Raw genomic sequence first — 18989 nt, forward strand, 5'->3', positions numbered from 1 at the left:
TCCTGATTCTAAAAATACACATAGTGTTATAGAAAACTTGTAAAATGTAAAATAGCATATACATAAATTAAGCCCATCATGATCCTGTCAGTTGGTAAATGTTATTAAAAATTTGGTGTATTTCCTTCTATGACAATAACGTCTAACTACCTCTCGAGCGTCTGCCCTGTCCACTCCCTTCCCTTTCGCACCACTTCCTATTATGCACTGATGGGGAGGCACCCTGGCCCTGGACAAAATGACCCTTTGCCTGTCTAATCACAGCCAACTGGATGAGAGGCGGATTGCCTATTACCCAAGCTGGGCCAGTTCAATTCCATAAGCTGGAAATTTGGAACTATGTTACTGGGATTCCAGCCAGTCTCTTCTGGGTGTTTTCACTGGGAGGTCATGCTTGGGTCCCACACAGCGGAGGAGTAAAAGCTGGCAGACAAAGTGATGGAGGAACTAATCAATCAAGAGAGAACTGGGGAGCAATAAGGTCCCGGGGAGTAGGAGACAGTGCTGCCTGGTTCCTCAGAGCTCTCCACTTGCCACCTGGGGGTTGGAAGATACCTTTTACCAAAGCATTTTTTAAAAAAATTCAGCTAATTAGAGTGTTTATTTCAACCAGAAGGATTCCTGAACAAATACAATGTACATGGTTTTACATAGTTAAGATGTTATCATAGCTTTATGACTTTCATTTCTTTAAGTAAGCTGCGTGCCGAATGGGCTTGAACTCATCACCCTGAGATCAAGAGCCCGGTGCTCTCCCAGGTGAGGCAGCCAGGTGCCCCTTCTGACTTGCTTTTTGCATTTAACCTCTATCATAAGGTTATCTCCACACCAACATATTTTGAAATAGAATTTTTAATGGCTGCGTTAAGTCCAGGGAATGGCAGCACTAAAATTATTCCGCCAGGCAGCTATTTGCCAAATGTTCTGTTTATTTTCATGTGTTTGCCACTACAAACGATGTTGCCGAGTATAGTTTTGTCATCTTTGCCCGTATTTTGTATTGTTTCCTGAGGAATGATTCCTAGGAGTTGAATTATGGACGATGTTTTTTTTTTTTTTTAAGATTTTATTTTTTTATTTGACAGAGATCACAAGTAGGCGGAGAGGCAGGCAGAGGGAGAGGGAGAAGCAGGATCCCCGCTGAGCGGAGCGCCCGATTCGGGGCTTGATCCCAGGACCCCAAGATCATGCCCTGAGTCAAAGGCAGAGGCTATAACCCACTGAGCCATCCAGGCGCCCCAATGATGGCTATTTTTGAAATTGTTACATTTATTTTCAGTTTGCCTTAATCTTAGATTCTGGAATTTGTTTAAATTATTATGGGAACTATGTCCAAGGGAAAAATCCCTATGTGTTTGGAGGTATGGATAAGAAGCTCACCCTCAGGAAGACGCTGGGGTTTTTGCCCATCTCTGTAAGTGAGCATCAAGTGAATACCAAATAAGACTTGAAAGTCCATATGAGTCCAGACTTTGGAATGGACACCATGTTATTCTGGGGCTGACTCTCATCTTTCTTTCAATCTCAGTGATGAAACTGGATGAAATGAAGCAACAAAGGAGCACAACTGGTTCAAATGAAACATTTGAGGGGAAAAAAGGAGCAGAGGAGAAGCACCATTTGTTACAAAGTCTATCTGTGAAGGGGTTCAGACTAAAGTACTTCAAAACATGCCACTTTGGCCCCCAGGAGTATTTTGAGCTGAGAGCAATTAAGAAGAAGCCGACACAAGAAAAAGTCTGCCTTCTGCCTGATTAAGAAGGATGATTCTGAACCACAGGAGACTACACCAGACTCTTCCCAGCCTAGAGCTGGCACGAGAGGAATCGACAGAGAAACCTTACTACAACAACTCTAATCTCCCATTAGTTTCCCCATATATTTACCTGCCCACGGTTTACCATCCCCAAAAGCCCCAAAGCCCTTTTACTTTGCCACTTCTGTACAAATTTATTGTCCCCCCTCAGCTTTACTGAGGTGTAACTGACAAATAAAATTGTAATACGTTTAAAATGTACAACATCTTGATTTGATATATGAAATGTATTTGATACATATGAGAGAATCTTCATCACAGAGTTAATTAGCACATTCATCACTTGAGAACACGTTAAGTTCTCTTAAATTTTGATATTACGATACAGTCTTATCAGCCATATAGTCACCATGCTATACATTAGATCCTCAGATCTTACACATCTTATAACACACTTTGTAACCTTTAACCTCCTATTTCCCTACCCCCAGCTCCTGGCAGCACTCTACACTGTCTCTGTGAGTTTCTTCTTGTGTTTCGGATTCCACATATGAGTGAGGCCATGTAATATTTGTCTTCCTCTGTCTGGCTTATTTCAATTAGCATAATGCCCTCCAGGCTCCTTCATGTTGTCACAAATGGCAAGGTTTCCTTCTCTTTTAAGGCTGAAAATATTTTATGTCTGTTTCTTGAGTTAACTTCACATCGTTTTCCATAGTGTGTGTTCCCAGTTGACGTTCCCACTAGCAGCCCAGGAGAGTTCCCTTCTTCTCCACAGCCTCAAGGGCATTTACTACTTCTCGCCTTTTTGATAAGAGGCAACCTAGCAGGTGTGAGTTGATACTTATCATGGTTTTGATTTGCATTTCCTTGATGATTAGAGAATACAAGCACCTTTTCATGTGCTGATGGCTGGCTGTAACTCTTCCTTGGCAAAATGTCTGCGGAGGTTCTTTGCCCATTTACAAAACTGGCAGTTTCTGTGCCATTAAGTTGTGTGAGTTCCTTGTACAGTTTGGATATTAACCCTTTAGTGGACATTTTCTTTACAAATGTTTTCTCCCACAGCATACACTGACTTTTCATTTTGTTGGTGGTTTCCTTTGCTATGCAGAAGCTTTTTAGTCTGATGTAGTCTCATTTGCTTATTTTTGCTTTTGTTCCCTTTGCTGTTAGTGTCAAATCCAAAAAAATCATCACCAGGACCAATGCCAAAGAGTTTAATTCATGTTTTCTTCTAACAGTTTTACAGTTTCAGGTCTTACGATCAAGTCTTTAATCAATTTTGTTAATTTTTGTGTGTGGTATAAGGTAGGACTCCAGTTTCATTCATCTGCAGGAAGATATCCTGTTTTCCTAACACCATTTATTTGAGAGACTATCCTTTCCCTATTGCATATTCTTGGCTACTTTGATGAAAATTAATGGACCTTATACACATGGGTTTGTTTTTTGTCTTTCTCTTCTGTTCCATGGATCTATGTATTTGTTTTTAATGCCAACACCATACTGATTTGATGACTACAGTCTGTAATATAGTTTGAAATCAGGAAGTGTGTTGCCTCTAGTTTTGTTTTGTTTTTCTTGCTCAAGATTGATTTAGCTCTTTAGAATTTCGTGTGGATCCTTACAAATTTTAGGATTATTTTCCTATTTCTGTGAAAAATGCCAATGGGATTTTGATAGGGATGGCACTGAATCTGTGTATGACTTTGGATAGTATGGACATTTTAACAGTATTAATTCTTCTCATCCATGAACATGAATATCTACCCATTTATTTGTGTCTTTTAAAATTTCTTACACCAATGTTTTATAGTTTTCAGGGTATAAATTTTTGTCTCCTTGGTTAAATTCATGCTGAAGTGTTTTATTATTATTATTATTATTTTATTAAAAGATTTTATTTATTTGACACACACAGATCACAAGTAGGCAGAGAGGCAGGCAGAGAGAGAGGAAGGGAAGCAGGCTCCTCGCCGAGCAAAGAGCCCGATGCGGGCTTGATCCCAGGACCCTGGGATCATGACCTGAGCCGAAGGCAAGGCTTTAACCCACTGAGCCACCCAGGCGCTCTGTGTTTTATTATTTTTGATGCTACTGTAAAATGGATACTGTAAATGGACTGTTTTCTTTTACCATTGGTTCATTGTTAGTATATATAAATGCAACTGATTTTTGTGTATTGTGTTTTGTATCTGAAATTTATTGAATTCATTTAGTAGGTCTAACAGGGTTTTTTTGGCGGAGTCTTTAGAGTTATAATATGTCATCTACAAATAGAGATGATTTTATTTCTTCCTTTCTTGTTTGGATATCTTTTACTTCTTTCTCTTGCCTAATTGCTCTGGCTAGGACTTCTAGTATTATGTTGACCGAAATGGCTAGAGTGGGCATCCTTTTTTTTCCTCCTGATCTTAGAGGAAAAGCTTTCAGTTTTCACCACTGAGTATGATGTTAGCTGTGGGTTTGTCATGTTTGGCCTTTATTATGTTGAGGTGTGTTCCTTGTATAGTCAGTTTCTTGAGAGTTTTTGTCATGAGATGAATTGACTTTAGTCAAATGTTTTCTCTGAGGGCACCTGGGTGGCTCAGTGGGTTAAGCCGCTGCCTTTGGCTCAGGTCATGATCTCAGGATTCTGGGATCGAGTCCCGCATAGGGCTCTCTGCTCAGCAGGGAGCCTGCTTCCCTCTCTCTCTCTCTGCCTGCCTCTCTGTCTACTGTGAACTCTCTCTGTCAAATAAATAAATAAAATCTTAAAAAAAAAATGTTTTCTCTGCATCTACTGAGATGGTCATACGATTTTTATCTTCCATTTTGTTGTATGGAGTGGTCGTATTGATTTGTGAATATTGAAACATCCTTGCATCCCTGGAATAAATCCCACTTGATTATAGTGTATTGGTTCTTTTAATGTATGATTGAATTTGGTTTGCTAATATTTTTTGAGGGTTTTTGCATCTATGTTCATCTGGGATTTTGGTCTTTAATTTTCTTCTCTTGTAGTATTCTTGCCTGGTTTTGGTATCAGGGTAATGTTGATATTATAAAACAAGTTTGGAAGTATTCCCTTGCCTTCTATTTTTTGGGAGACTGAGAAGTATTGGTATTAATTCTTTAAATGTTTAGTATAATTTACCAATGAAGCCATCTTTATTATCTTTGTGGGGAGGTTTTTGAGTACTGATTCAATATCTTTACTAGTGGCTCTTGGTTGTCTCTCAAAAGTTTGTGATGATCTAAGCTTTGTTCTTAGTGGCGCCCAATAGCTGAGGGTGTGCCAAAGCCTGTCAGTGTCCCAAAGGGTAGAATCATAGTTTGCACCTAGATGCTGGCTGATTGGAAGCCAAACCCTTAGGCAGCAGCTGGGAAAGTATGTAATTAGAGTTCTTCCAGTAGAAACTGGGAGGTGGGCTTTTTTGCCTGCTTCCTTTGCACAGGATCTCAGTGTACAGCTGTGATGGTGGGCACCCCTGCATGCATTTAAGAACTTCTTCATTGGTTGCTATAGTCCTGTGGGATCTGTGAATACAAGCCCTGTTGGCTTTTAGAACCAGGTGATCTGGGGGTCCATCCTTTGGCTGGCATCTGCAAAAGCTGGGGTGCCAGATAAGTTCCTTCCAGGGAGATGCTGGTGATTTGGAGTGGGCTAGAGGGAGAAGGCAGAGGCAAGCTATGTTGGCTATCAAAGCTGGGGGATTTGGCAGCCCATTCCTCAGGTGGCAATCTTAAAAGTTGGGACACTAGATATGTTGATAAGATTCTTCCAAGGAGATACCAACAATTTGGTTTTACTATTGGAGTCAGTAGGAGGGAGGAGGCAGGGGAAGTGCCCATCAGCTCTTTCAGGCTCTGGGAAGGATTGCAGTTAGCACTTAGATGTCTGCTAATTAGAAGCAAGACCCTTGGGCAGCAACTTGTAAAGTATAAACTTTCCTGGGTAAGACTCTAAAGTGAGAAATTTTGCCTGTTCCCTCTGCTCAGAGCCCTAGGGGATGGCCACAGCCCGTGCTTACATGCCTATTAATAATGGCTTCTTTGTTTGCTATAGTTGTGGAGATGTATTGTTCTTCTGTTAAGATGCTATATAAGTCCCAAGTTCTAGCCACCCCTTTGAGTTACTCATCACTGAGTTTCTCCCATGTGTATGTAAGTTGTATGTGTTAATAAACTTATATTTATTTTTCTGTTGTTAATCTGCCTTTGTCTAATTTGCAGGGTCCCAGGTGAAGTTTTCACCCTCCTCTAAGTTATGGTTAGAATGTATGAGTAAGTTGTAAGTTGTGGTTAGAGTTATAATATGTCATCTACAAATAGAGATGTGGTAAGTTGTGGTTAGAATGTATGAGTGAAGACAAAATAAAGGAATTAAAGTGATAGTCTTGGGGAGTTGTTATGACCAGAAGGAAGATGGATGGTGGTTACAGAGATCACACTGGCACAGAAGCAGAGTTTAATTGGGACAGCAGACTTAAACTAACTTGACTTTCACTAAACATTCCCAACAAACAAAGAGAACCTTGTACTTGATGCTAATGTCATCTCTAAAGTCAAAGGAAGCAATGGTGATAAATTTTGCCTACACTTGAATGTTATGCGTGGGAGAGAAGAACTGGTTAGTCTACTAGAAGCAATGGGAAACTTGGGAGAAAGAATTAATGTTGACCCTGGTGTAGAATTTAGTGATCATGAAGATAGAATTCTGGCCTAGCCAAGCCTGCCTTGTAGACTAAAGATAGGCATGCTTTCATGGCCACAGGCTCCAACAGGCATCACGGTGGCATCTGTAATTTACTGAACTTTTATCAGTGATTAACTCAGCTATGTAATAATTACTAGTTATGCCCATCTTACAGATGGGGAATTTGAAGCACAAAGAAACTGAGTAAAATTGCCCAACATAACACAATCAAAAGTGGCGAAGTTGGAATTTGAGGGAGCCTAGGTGGCCAGGCTTCAGAGTTCAGGAACCTAACCACTGAAACTGACTGTCTTCTTCATACTTACTGTATAGACCTATCCCTGATCACTGATGTTTTTCAATCACCTTTTTAATATTTTTAAAAATATTTTGTTTATTTATTTGAGAGAGAGAGGAGAGAGATGAACAGTAGGGAGGAGGAGAAATAGACTCCCATCCAAGCAGAAAACCCTATGTGGGGCTTGATCCTAGGACCCTGAGATCATGACCTGAGCTGAAGGTAGATGCTTAACCGACTGAGCCATCCAGGCTCTCCCTCTTTTTTTATTTTTATTTTTTAATTTTTTAAATTTTTTAAATTTTTTTATTTTCTTGAATCACTTTTACTGCTGTTGAGCTGTATGGGGAAAAACAAGAAGATTTTGAAATTGACCAAAAGATATTATTGCATATCTTTTCAGTGGAATGCTGGAGCCCTTGGAGATTTTTTTTTTTTTTTAAGATTTTATTTATTCATTTGACAGAGAACACAAGTATGCAGAGAGGCAGGCAGAGAGAGAGGAGGAAGCAGGCTCCCTGCTGAGCAGAGAGCCCAATGCGGGGCTTGATCCCAGGACCCTGGGATCATGACCTGAGCCGAAAGCAGAGGCTTTAACCCACTGAGTCACCCAGGTGCCCCGCCCTTGGAGATTTTTTGATTTTATATCTATGCGCACCTTTGCGGGCTTTCCATCAATTGGGTTATTTTACAACTCAGTAAGACCAAAGCTGACTTAAAGAAGACTGATAGTAACAGCAAAGTGTTCTTTCCATTAAAATGCAGATGGTTTCCCAGAGGAATGGGGCTCTTGATTGTCCGAGGGTATTGACCTGTTTTTCCAGTTTGCCTCTGTTTGTCATTGATTCCAGTATTCCTTAGCTGACTATAAATGGGTCACAGTTTGAGTTCTCCCTTGAACTGGTTGTAATATTATATCAGTTCCACCCTCCATTAATAAGGTAAATACAATATTTGACATGTTCTTTTTTATTATGTAGGAGTTGACAAAGGTTCTCTTTGACCATAATCTAACCAGACTCATTCTGAGCTCTTTATTGACTAAGCCTCAACCTTGGCCCGTAAAGACTTGAATGGAGCTCTAACATAATTTCCAAGAGCACATGGCCTCATCCGTACCCTACAGTGGCCTAGCTAAGCTCCCTTAGTGTGCTTGCCCAGCAAACTCAAGAATCACAAAAGAACTTACTGTTTTTTCCAGCCAACACCTGAGCACAGGGCCCCTGTCTGCTGTCTCTGTGGGAGGGTTGGAGCCCAACCAACCCAGATGGTTTTGCATGGACCCAGCTTTCAGTCTGTTTTGAAATTTTTCACTCTCTGCAGCTCACTGGCTCTCATTCTCCCTTTGAAATACCCATTCATCCCTGAGCAAATCCAAGTTTAGTACAGCTCACACTGGACTCTTTTCCCCATGGCAGTAGTATTCTACTGTTTACAAGCTGTCCTTACCACTTTACCCACGGTTTTTTTTTTTTTTTTTTTTTTTTTTTTACCTTGGAAGAAATTATCTCCTAACATTGGTTAAATCAATTCATTCTCTGCACCTCATGTTTCCGTCAGACTCTTCTTTGATTGTCTAATTCATTGAGAGGCATTTGGATAGAGATCTCAGGGTGTTAGCATTGACTGTTTTTAACAGATTTATTGACCCATTTAGAAATAAGACAGTATCATAAGGGCTCTGGCTGTATAGGCTAATAGGTTGGAGCTGAATCCTGATTCTGCCTCTTATTAGGTAGGAAGTAGAAGGGAATCATCTGGAGAAGGAAGCCAAGACAAGACATTTGATTCTGAGGCTGAATGGAAGTTCTTGCATGAGCTCTCACTTTAAAAGAACACGTGTAAAAGGTACCCAAAGGAGTTATTGTTAAAAAGTTACTCTGTCACTTGTTAAAATGATAAGGTAGACAATATTCAGGACTAGGTAGAGGGACCCTGCGTTGAGGTTTTGCAGTAGGAGAGGGGGACTGGGCTTAGCTTTGAATCTGGCTGGGAATAGTGGGACTTCCTAGCCAAGGAGCAGGGTGGAGGGGTCAGTGGATAGAAAATTGCAAGAAGAAGAATCAGGGATAAGGAGGGGAATCTGGCTAAACCAACCTGATAGGATTCTTGCTGGAGGCAGGCCAGGGTGGCCAGACGTTCCCTGGGGGATGGTTGGAAATGAAGGATCTGGTCAGATATCAAGGGTGGGGGATTCTGGCTAAACCAACTTGGCAGGATTCTTATAAAACTGGGCTCTTGGGGAACAAGCCCAAGGATGGGGCCTCTTTGGGCCAGAGGAGCCTGGCTGGGGTTCAGTCAAGAACAGAATCTTTGTCAGTGGCTAGGACAAAAAGCAAATACAAAGGAGTGGTACAGGCCTGGAGTGCCAGCCTGCCCTGAAGTTCTTGAAAATATTAATGACAAAAGATGGGGCACCTGGGTGGTTCTGTAAAATGGGAAGGATCAAATTTGTACTTATCTCAGAGGGTTGTTCTGAGGATTCAGTGGAATGTAAGTGTAAATATATGATGCTTCCAAAGGTGTCTGGCTCATAACAAGTGCTATTCTAAGAAGGACATTGTCAGTGTCCCAAAATGACATGGTCACGATGGTGAAGGGTGCTGTATCAGTGTGACAGGAAGAACAGTGAAGGAAGGATCCTCCTCTTTTCCCCCTCCGCCACCTGTTCCAAACACTCACACCACTCCCTTAATATGAGCAGGGATCATAGTTTTGGATTCTTGCCTAAGTTGGAATGTTCTGATTCAGACCTTTGGGGTCTCTATCACTACACAGTAGAGATCATTTAGTTTAGGGCCCTCATTTTATCTTATTTTATTTTTTACATATATTTTAAAGATGTTTATTTATTTATATGACAGAGAGAGAGACACAGCAAGAGAGGGAACACAAGCAGGGGGAGTGGGAGAGGGAAAAGCAAGCTTCCTGCTGAGCAGGGAGCCCGATGTGGGGCTCAATCCCAGGACCCTGGGATCATGACCTGAACCGAAGGCAGACGCTTAACTCCTGAGCCACCCAGGTGCCCCTAGGGCCCTCATTTTAAATATGCTCAAGATCAAGTAGGAAATTAAGGACCAGGGTCCTCCAGCCCATGTCCTCTGTTTAGTTCACTCCCCACCTGCCTCCTTCCGTGCATTTGCTTGCCAAAATCTTTCAAGTCCCAGCTCAAATCCCACTTCTTAGAGGCCTCTTCAGATCCCCCAATGAGAACTAGTCTACCCTTTCCCCAGAGCTACACCATAGCAAGTTCTGAACATTTTTAAATGATACTTACCAGTTTTCTTTGTTTTAGAGTTCATTATCCATGTTTCTGTGTTCATCTTGTTGACCTGAAGAGCAAAGAGACAACTTACTCAGCATGGGCCCTGAGCTCTGCTCACATCAAGACCATCAGGAAATGCTCATCAACTTAGTCATTAAGGTTGTGTAATGTGGACCATTTATCCTAGAAGGGTGACGATTTAAGGGGAATGGAACTCGGTCTCAGGGGGAGGGAGGATTAGATTTAACTACTTAGCCCCGGAGAGCAGAATGAGGACTGGGGGCTGGGAGTCACCAGAGGGCGGATATGATCCAGCTGATTGGAGAGAATTCTGCACATGACAGTGCTTTAATGAGGACATGGGAGTCTCATGAGAAGTGAGAGCCCATCAGTGAACTTATTCAAAGAGAGGGATCCCACTGTCAGGGATGCAGTAGGCAGGAATATAGGCTACATCCCTGAGCGTCCTTGTTAGTTAGCTGTGTTTCAGCAACACTAAAGATCTTGGTGCAGTGTTCGGGTCCACATGGAGTCCCAGACACAGCAGATGGGAGGGGTCCTGGTGCACTCACTGGTTTGAGACCGAGCCTGGCAGACCTGGGTCCAGGGATGGCACTCAGGTGCCTTCTTGGCTCTCATGAGCCCGGTGTGCTAAAGGAGACTATCTCCACGAAAAGCCAGCTCCTCTCCCCACTTGCTGTGTTTCTTGCAATATCCCTTCCATTGCGTTTTCCTGTCCTGCTCACTGCTGTCCCGTGCACTCAGAAGGTCAACTTCATGCTGAACATTTACTACAGTGAAAAGTCCTGAGTGTCTCCTGGTTGTATCTTGAAACCTTGCAGCTTAGTTTCGGGTCACTGCATTATTCAAAACGTATCAAGCCCTTCCACCTGGAGGCCCCACACCCGTCCCTTCTGGGCTTTTAGACTTGAAGGTACAGTTTTTCTGTTTCTTCTTGCCATTCCATTTCATTTTCAAATTATGGTCCTGGCTATTTCTTTCCTGTCTGGGTCCTGGATAGACTTCTGTAAGCTTCTGGCTACAATCTTTTGATTTTCATAGGCTTCTCAGCATTTAGTAGGTACCCCTCTGGTGTTGCTCTCAAGTCCCTGTTTTCCCCGTTTTTGTTTTTTGTTTTTTTTTTTTTGTTTTTTTTAATTTGACAGACAGAGGTCACAAGCAGGCAGAGAGGCAGGCAGAGAGAGAGGAAGGGAAGCAGGCTTCGCTGCGGAGCAGAGAGCCCGATGCGGGACTCGATCCCAGGACCCTGGGATCATCACCTGAGCTGAAGGCAGAGGCTTTAACCCACTGAGCCACCCAGGTGCCCCTGTTTTCCCCGTTTTTGAGCCTCCTTTCCAAGATGTCTCCCTAACTGCTGCAGGTATTGATTGTGACATCCCATTAGGCCCCCTCCCCTAAGGTCTACCTGGTTTTCTTTACAACACAGTTTTGCTTCCTACCCTTGGTCCTGAGCTCTTCTGCCATCTTGCCTCATTCATAAGGCTCTTGCTCAGAGAGCCCAGGTCAGGAGAATATCTGCTGTTCATCAGCCTGATTCATTTACAGTCTCAAAGTATCTGCCTGCGTAACATTCATTTCTAGGCAATACCAAACTTAAGAGTGGGGTTCTATTTCCAAAGTTCGTTTGTAAGGGCCTTGTTTGGAACTCACATTTTCCCCCTGCAGTAATGTTCCTCATGGTGATTAGTTTGCCAGGCCCGTCCAGGAGAGCCCGTTGAACGTGCAGGATTAAAGCTAAAACACCAGGACCATAGAATTGTTAGGGGTAATAATAGTCGGACAGAATATAGTCACGGTGTAGAATGGTGTTTCCATGGGGAAGTATTTTCAGAGTTCTCACTCGGAATGCTGGGGTGCTTTTAACGGCCTACAGTTAGACTAAGCACGCCCCTTGCTTCCATCTTAAAAGAAAATAAAGCCACTGCCATTTATTGAGGAATTACTACGCAGCAAGCAGGGTAAACTCATTCTGTGAATTACATTGTTTCATCCTCACATCAACACCAATGGAGCCGCATAGGTACTGCTATTATCCGTCTTACAAATGAGGAAATGGGAGGCTGAAAGAACTGATCTTGGTGACTTTGGACAGGGATTCTAATAAAATAAAGTCTGGTGAGTGCTAGGAAAGGCACAGGATTCTAGAAGATATAGTGGGAAGAGAATCAGGTGCGGGTGGTGGAGAAAGTAAAGACTGAGGCTGGGAAAGGTGGAGGCACGTGGGAGTGGTACGTGTCGAGGCAGACTGTCAGTGCACGAAGGTCTTAAAGGTTGTATATTCTCTTCCCCAGTGACCTCTCTTTGGCCAAGAAACACTGAGATCCGTAAGGCCCTGGAAACAACACAGAATAGCCACAGACTGCCCAGAAGAGGAAAGAGTGGCCAGGGGTGGTTTCTGTCCTGGAGGTGATCCTGGATGGTGGGGTAGAGTCCTTCATGGCCCTAGCTGCTCCTCTCTCCCGGTGCCAATGCCTGTGACCTTGTGGTGTCTTTCCATCATTACTAGAATGATCTGCCTTGCCTTTGATTCTGGGCTAAGTTGTAAGGCTAAGCCTTTACAATGTCAAAGCCAAGACTGAAGCCCAGGCTTGAGGGAGGTTTGTCCATTAGAGCTTGCTTTCTTAGGTACTGTTCAGTAGCCATGAGAATATATTCAGGCCTGCTTACTGAGGATGAGAGATATATGGAACAGAGTCGAGTTCTCCAGCTGGCACAGAGAAGACTAGCCTCGATCCCCTAAACCCCTACACACACACACACACACGGAAGGCCAGCCAAGATCAATAGAGCCACCTGGTCTATATTAGCTGAACTTTGAAAACTTATGAAAAATAAGGCTTTTTTGGTTCTTGTTTTGAAAAACTAAACTTTTAATTTTGAGATAAATGTAGATTTCCATGCACTTGTAAGAAATGATAAAGATCCCAGGGCCCCTTGCTGGCTCAGTTGGTGGAGGATGTGACTCTTGATCTTGGGATTGTGAGTTTAAGCCCCACGCTGGGTGTAGAAATTACTTAAAAAACCAGAAAATATAAAAAATAAATAAAATAAAATCTTTTAATAAAAAGAAATAGTAAAGATTCCATGCACCCTTTATCCTCAATGGTGACATCATGCAAAACTATAGTATAGTATCCTAACAAGGATATTGACATTGATAGAGTCAAGATACAAAATACCTTGATCATTATAAGGATCTTTCATGTTGTCATTTATAGCCACATCCCCTTCCCTCTGGGTCCTACTCCCTCCATAACCCCTGGCCACACCTATTCTATCCTGTTTCTATCATTTTGGCATTTCAAGGATGTTACATGAATGAAATCATGCAATATGTAACCTTTTGGAACTGGATTTTTTTTCACTCAGCATAATTCACTGGAACTTTACCTATGTTACCACATCTGTTGATAGTTTATTACCTTTTACTACTGAGTAGTGTTCCAAGGTCTGGGTGGACTACATTTGTTTAATCATTCATCTGCTGAAGGACATCTGGGTGGTTTCTAATGTGGAATTATTATGAATAAAGCTGCTACAAATATTGGTGTACAGGTTTTTGTGTAAATATGTCTTCATATCTCTGATATAAATGCCCAGGAGCTAAATTTCTGGGTTATAATGGCATTTTAGTTTGAAAACAAACAAACAAACAAAAAAACAAGAAAACCACCTGCCAAATCCTACCATTTTATATCACCACCAGCAATATATTAGCAGTCCATTTTCTCGGCATCTTTGTCAGAATTTGGTATTGTAATTACTTTTTATTTTAGCCATTCTGGTGGGTATGGGATCATTTTTCATAGTGGCTTTAATGCATATTTCTCTAATGTCTAATAATGAAGTGTTTATTTGTCATCTCTATATCTACTTTGGGGTTAGGTCTTTTCATGTGTTTTGTGTGTGTTCTAACTGGATTGTTCGTTTTTTTTTTACTGTTGAATTTTGAGAGTTCTTTTTAAAAAAATTCACATAACGGGGTGCAGATCTATGAATCATCAGTCTTACATAATACACAGCACTCACCATAGCACATACCCTCCTCAATGTCCACCACTCAGCCACCCCATCCCCCTCCTCAGCAACCCTCAGTTTGTTTCCTGAGATTAAGAGTCTCTTATGGTTTGTCTACCTCCTGGTCCCATCTTGTTTCTTTTTTTTTCCCTCCCTTCCCCCATGACCCCCCATCTTTCCTCTCAAATCTCTCATATCAGAGAGATCATATGATAATTATCTTTCTCTGACTGACTTATTTCACTTAGCATAATACCCTATATTTTATATATACATATATATATATAGAGAGAGAGAAAGAGTATATATACCTTATATATATACCATATATACCCTATATATACCATAATACCATAATACCACTCATGTCATTGCAAATGGCAAGATTTTGTTTCTTTTGATGGCTGCATAGTATCTATATCTATATATGTGTGTGTGTATATATATACACACATACATACATACATATATATACATATACATACATACATATATATACACATATGTGTGTGTGTGTATAATCACAGCTTCTTTATCATTCATCTGTTGATGGACATTTAGGTTCTGTCCATAGTTTGGCTATTGTGGACATTGCTACTATAAATATTGGGGTGCCTGTGCCCCTTTGGATCCCTACATTTGTATCTTTAGGGTAAATGCCCTGTAGTGTGGTTGCTGGGTCATAGGGTAGCTCTATTTTCAACTTTTTGTGAACCTCCATACTGTTTTCCAGAGTGGTTGCACCAGCTTGCATTCCCACCAACAGTGTAAGGAAGGTTCCCCTTTCTCTACATTCTTGCCAACACCTGTCATTTCCTGACTTGTTAATTTTAGCCATTCTGACTGGTATGAGGTGATATCTCACTGTGGTTTTGATTTGTATTTCCCTGATGCTGAATGATGTGGAACACTTTTTCATGTATCTGTTGGCCATCTGGAGGTGGTCTTTGCAGAAATGTCTGTTCATGTTTTCTGCCCATTTCTTGATCAGATTATTTGTTCATTAGGTGTTGGGTTTGATAATTTCTTTATAGATTTTGGATACTAGCCCTTTATCTGAGATATCATTTGAAAATATCTTCTTCCCTTCTGACAGTTGTCTTTTGTTTTGTTTTGTTGACTGTTCCTTTGCTGTGCAAAGGCTTTTTGTCTTGATGGAGTCCCAATAGTTCATTTTTGCCCTTGCTTCCCTTGACTCTGGGGATGTTTCTAGGAAAAAGTTGCTGTGGCTGAGGTCAAAGAGGTTGCTGCCTGTGTTCTCTTCAAGGATTTTGATGGATTCCTGGCTCACACTGAGGCCTTTTATTTGAGTCTGTTTTTGTGTATGGTGTAAGGAAATGGTCCAGTTTCATTCTTCTGCATGTGGCTGTCCAGTTTTCCCACCATTTGATGTAGAGACTGTCTTTTTTCCATTGGACATTCTTTCCTGCTTTGTTGAAGATTAGTTGACACTATATATATATATATATATATATATATACATACATATATATGTGTATATATGTATATGTGTGTATATATACACATGTGTATATATACATATATATGGTATATATATACACACATATATATGTATATCTATTCATGTATACATGACTAGAACAGAGCCACACAATTGATATTTTGGGTGTATTTTAGTCTGTTATAAGAGACTGCCTCCCAAAATTTTAAAGAAATATATACACAAAAATAAGGGTAAATACGATGAAGGGATGGAATATGACTGTAAAGATGAAAATTTAAAAATATTCTAAAAAAGAAATTGGTAAGATGAGAAGTTGGTTGAGAAGATTAAAAAAAAAAAAGAGGAAAGAATACAATCAGGCTGTAGACTAGAACAAAGCCATGTGCTCCATTTAGGGTATATTTTGATCTTTTAGAAGAAACTGTATCCCAAAATTTTAAAGAAAGAAAAATCTATATGTATACAAAAATAGGGTTAAATACAATGAAGGTATAGAATATGACTATAACAATGAAAATTTTAAAAGATTATAAAAAAGGTATTGATAACATAGTTAAAAAACGTTAAAGTAAGAAAGAGGAAGAATAAAAAAAGAATAAGAAAAAAATAAAATTAAAAAAATTTAACTTTGAAAGACAAAGAATCATGGGAAAAAAGCCATGAATTCTATGTGTTGCTTTCCCCTAGCTCTGGATCTCCGCAGTTCTCATTGATGAGTAAACTCGGTCTTGGTTGGATGCACTTGCTGATCTTCTGGGGACGGGGCCTGTTGCCATGATTCTCAAATGTCTTTGCCTGAGGTAGAATTGCACCGCCCTTGACAGGGGCCAGGCTAAATAATCTGCTCGAGTTCACTCTCAGGAGCTTTTGTTCCCTGAATGCTTTCCATAGAGCTTTGGAGGACGGGAATGAAAATGGCGGCCTCCCAATCTCTGGCCGGAGGAGCCGAGAGCTCAGGGCTGTACTCCTCTGTACACCCTTGGAGAAAAGCAGTCAATCCTTCCTGTCTCCCTGGTCTCTGGCTGCGCTCCGAGCTCACCTGGCCTGTGACTGAGCATTTCTGTCTCTGGCACAGGGCCCCATTTGGAGTCTCCAAACTCAGCAGATCCCTGCATTAGAGGAGGAAGGTGAGTCTCTCCAGATCTGCCATTTGTGGGGTCCCTACTCAAAGAGCAGTAGCCCAATAACACTGTGGATCACGGTTTAAGGTAACTCAGAGCTGAGTGCTCTCCCCTTAGCTCCATCTCTATAGCAGGTTTCCCTGCTTTGATACCTGTAAGCTCTGCTACACTCAGACACCCCTGATCCTTCTGTGACCCTGTGGGTCCTAAAACCACACTGTCTCCATGAGGGTTCCACCCAGGCTTATCCTCTGGAGCAATGTCCCTCAGTAGAGCTGACTTCTAAAATTTCTGATTCTGTGCTCCACTGCTCTACCACTTGCCAGGAGCCAGCCCCTCCCACCATGGTCTCTCTTCCCATATGTTGCCTTGGATTCACTTCTCCACACGTCTGACCTTCTAGAAAGTGATTGCTTTTCGGTTCTTAGAATTGCTGCTCTTCTTTTCTTTGATTGCTTGTTGAGTTTGTAGGTGTTCAATGGTTTGATAACTAGCTGAACCTCTGGGACCCAATGATACTTAGGTCAAGGCCTGAGCTGAGATCAAGAATCAGACACTTAACAGACTGAGCCACACTGATGTTCCTGTACTTGTCTTTTTATCTTTTTTTTTTTTTAAGATTTTATTTATTTATTTAACAGACAGAGATCACAAGTAGGCAGAAAGGCAGGCAGAGAGAGAGGAAGAAGCAGGCTCCCTGCTCAGCAGAGAGCCTGATCCAGGGCTTATTGCACAGAGTAGAACTTGCAGCATCATGTTGAATAAGTGATGAGAGTGAATATCCTTGTCTTATTCCTATCTTGGGAGGGGAAAGCGTTCAGTTTTTCACCATTAAGTATAATTTTGCTGTTGGCTATTTGTAAATGCTCTTATCAAATTGAGGAGTTTCCCTTTTATTCACATTTTTTTCTGAAAATTTTTATCATGAATAAATGTTGAAATTTGTCAAATGTCTTTTCTGCGTCAATTGATCATGTAATTTTTCTTCCACAGTTGTTGATATGGTTAATTATACATATTAACTTTTGAATATTGAAAAAGCATTAAAAAATTTTTTTTTTAATTTGGTGGTGGGGGGAAAGGGAGCGAACATGAGCCAGGGGGAGAGATATAGGGAGAGGAAGAAGGAGAAGCAGACTCGTCACTGAACAGGGAGCCTGACACGGGGCTTGATCAGGAACCCTGTGATCATGACCAGAGCCAAAGGCAGACGCCCAACTGACTAAGCCACCCAGATGTTGATGAAAGAGCCTTCTGTTCCTAGGATAAAACTCATTTGACTCAGGTCAGGATCCCAGGGTCCTGGGATCAAGCCCCACATCGGGCTCTCTGCTCAGCGGGGAGCCTGCTTCCCTTCCTCTCTCTGCCTGCCTCTCTGCATACTTGTGATCTCTCTCTCTGTCAAATATATAAATAAATAAAAATCTTAAAAAAAAACCTCATTTGATTATGGTGTATAATTCTTTTTATGTATTGCTGAATTCTATTTGATAATATTTTGTTAAGGATTTTATAACTATACTCAAGAGGAATATTGCTTTATAGTTTTCTTCCTTGGTCTGTTTTTGGCATAAATCAGACAAATTGGGAAGTGTTTCTTCCTCTTCTATATTCTGAAGAGATTGTGTAGAATTGGCATGAATTCTTTTTTTTTTTTTTAAGATTTTATTTACTTAATTGAGAGAGAGACAGAGAGCACAAGCAGGGGGAAGGACAGAGGGACAGGGACAAGCATATTTCCCACTGTGTGGGGAGTCTGATGTGGGGCTCAATCCGAGGACCCTGAGATCATGACCTGAGCAGAAGTCAGATGTTTAACCAACTGAGACACTCAGATCCCCAGCATTAATTCTTTAAATATTTAGTAGAATTGTTTAGTGAAACCATTTGGGCCTAGGGATTTTTTTTTTTAAATTTAAAAATATTAATTCAATTTCCGTATAGTCTTGTGGTTATTCACATGGCCTGTTTAATTTTGGGTGCGTTGGGGTAGTGTGTAGTGTGTGTGTGTGGGTACGTGTGTGTGTCTGTGTGTATTTAGGAACTGGTCTATTTCACCTAAGTTGTCAAATTTTATGTACGTAAGATTGTTTGCAGAATTCCCTTATTGATGTCCGCAGGGGGCATAGTGATAGCTCCTGTTTCATTCCCAATATTGGTAATTTGTGTCTTCTCCCTCTTTTTCTTTGTTAGTCTTGTTAAAGTTAGTCAATTTTATTGATCTTTTCAAAGAACCAACTCTTTTGATTTTCTCCATTGTTTTCAATTTTATTGATTTTTGTCCTTGTCTTTATATTTCCTTCCTTCTGCTTGCTTTGAGTATATTTTGCCTTTTCTTTTATCTAAGTCCTTGAGGTGGGAGCTT

At 41.1% G+C, this 18989-nt stretch overlaps 1 protein-coding gene across 5 annotated transcripts in view; it reads right to left on the minus strand.

Moving 5' to 3' along the window:
- BCL2L14 (BCL2 like 14) overlaps positions 1-18989 on the minus strand; it is a 51056-nt gene that overhangs the window by 22029 nt on the left and 10038 nt on the right. For 3 of the 5 annotated variants that reach the window (XM_004755839.3, XM_004755837.3, XM_045073187.1), the window contains exons 1-2: positions 11672-11766; positions 10013-10067 (exon numbers count right to left, since the gene is read on the minus strand). The gene's annotated coding sequence lies outside the window, so the exon portion shown is untranslated. Of the gene's footprint in view, positions 1-10012; positions 10068-11671; positions 11767-18989 lie in introns of those variants that run through there. The other 2 variants (XM_004755840.3, XM_013057914.2) reach the window with 1 other exon arrangement.

This window comes from Mustela putorius, unplaced genomic scaffold (genome assembly GCF_011764305.1).
Source record: "Mustela putorius furo isolate JIRA1106 unplaced genomic scaffold, ASM1176430v1.1 tig00537227_pilon_pilon_pilon, whole genome shotgun sequence".
Lineage (NCBI taxonomy): Eukaryota > Metazoa > Chordata > Mammalia > Carnivora > Mustelidae > Mustela > Mustela putorius.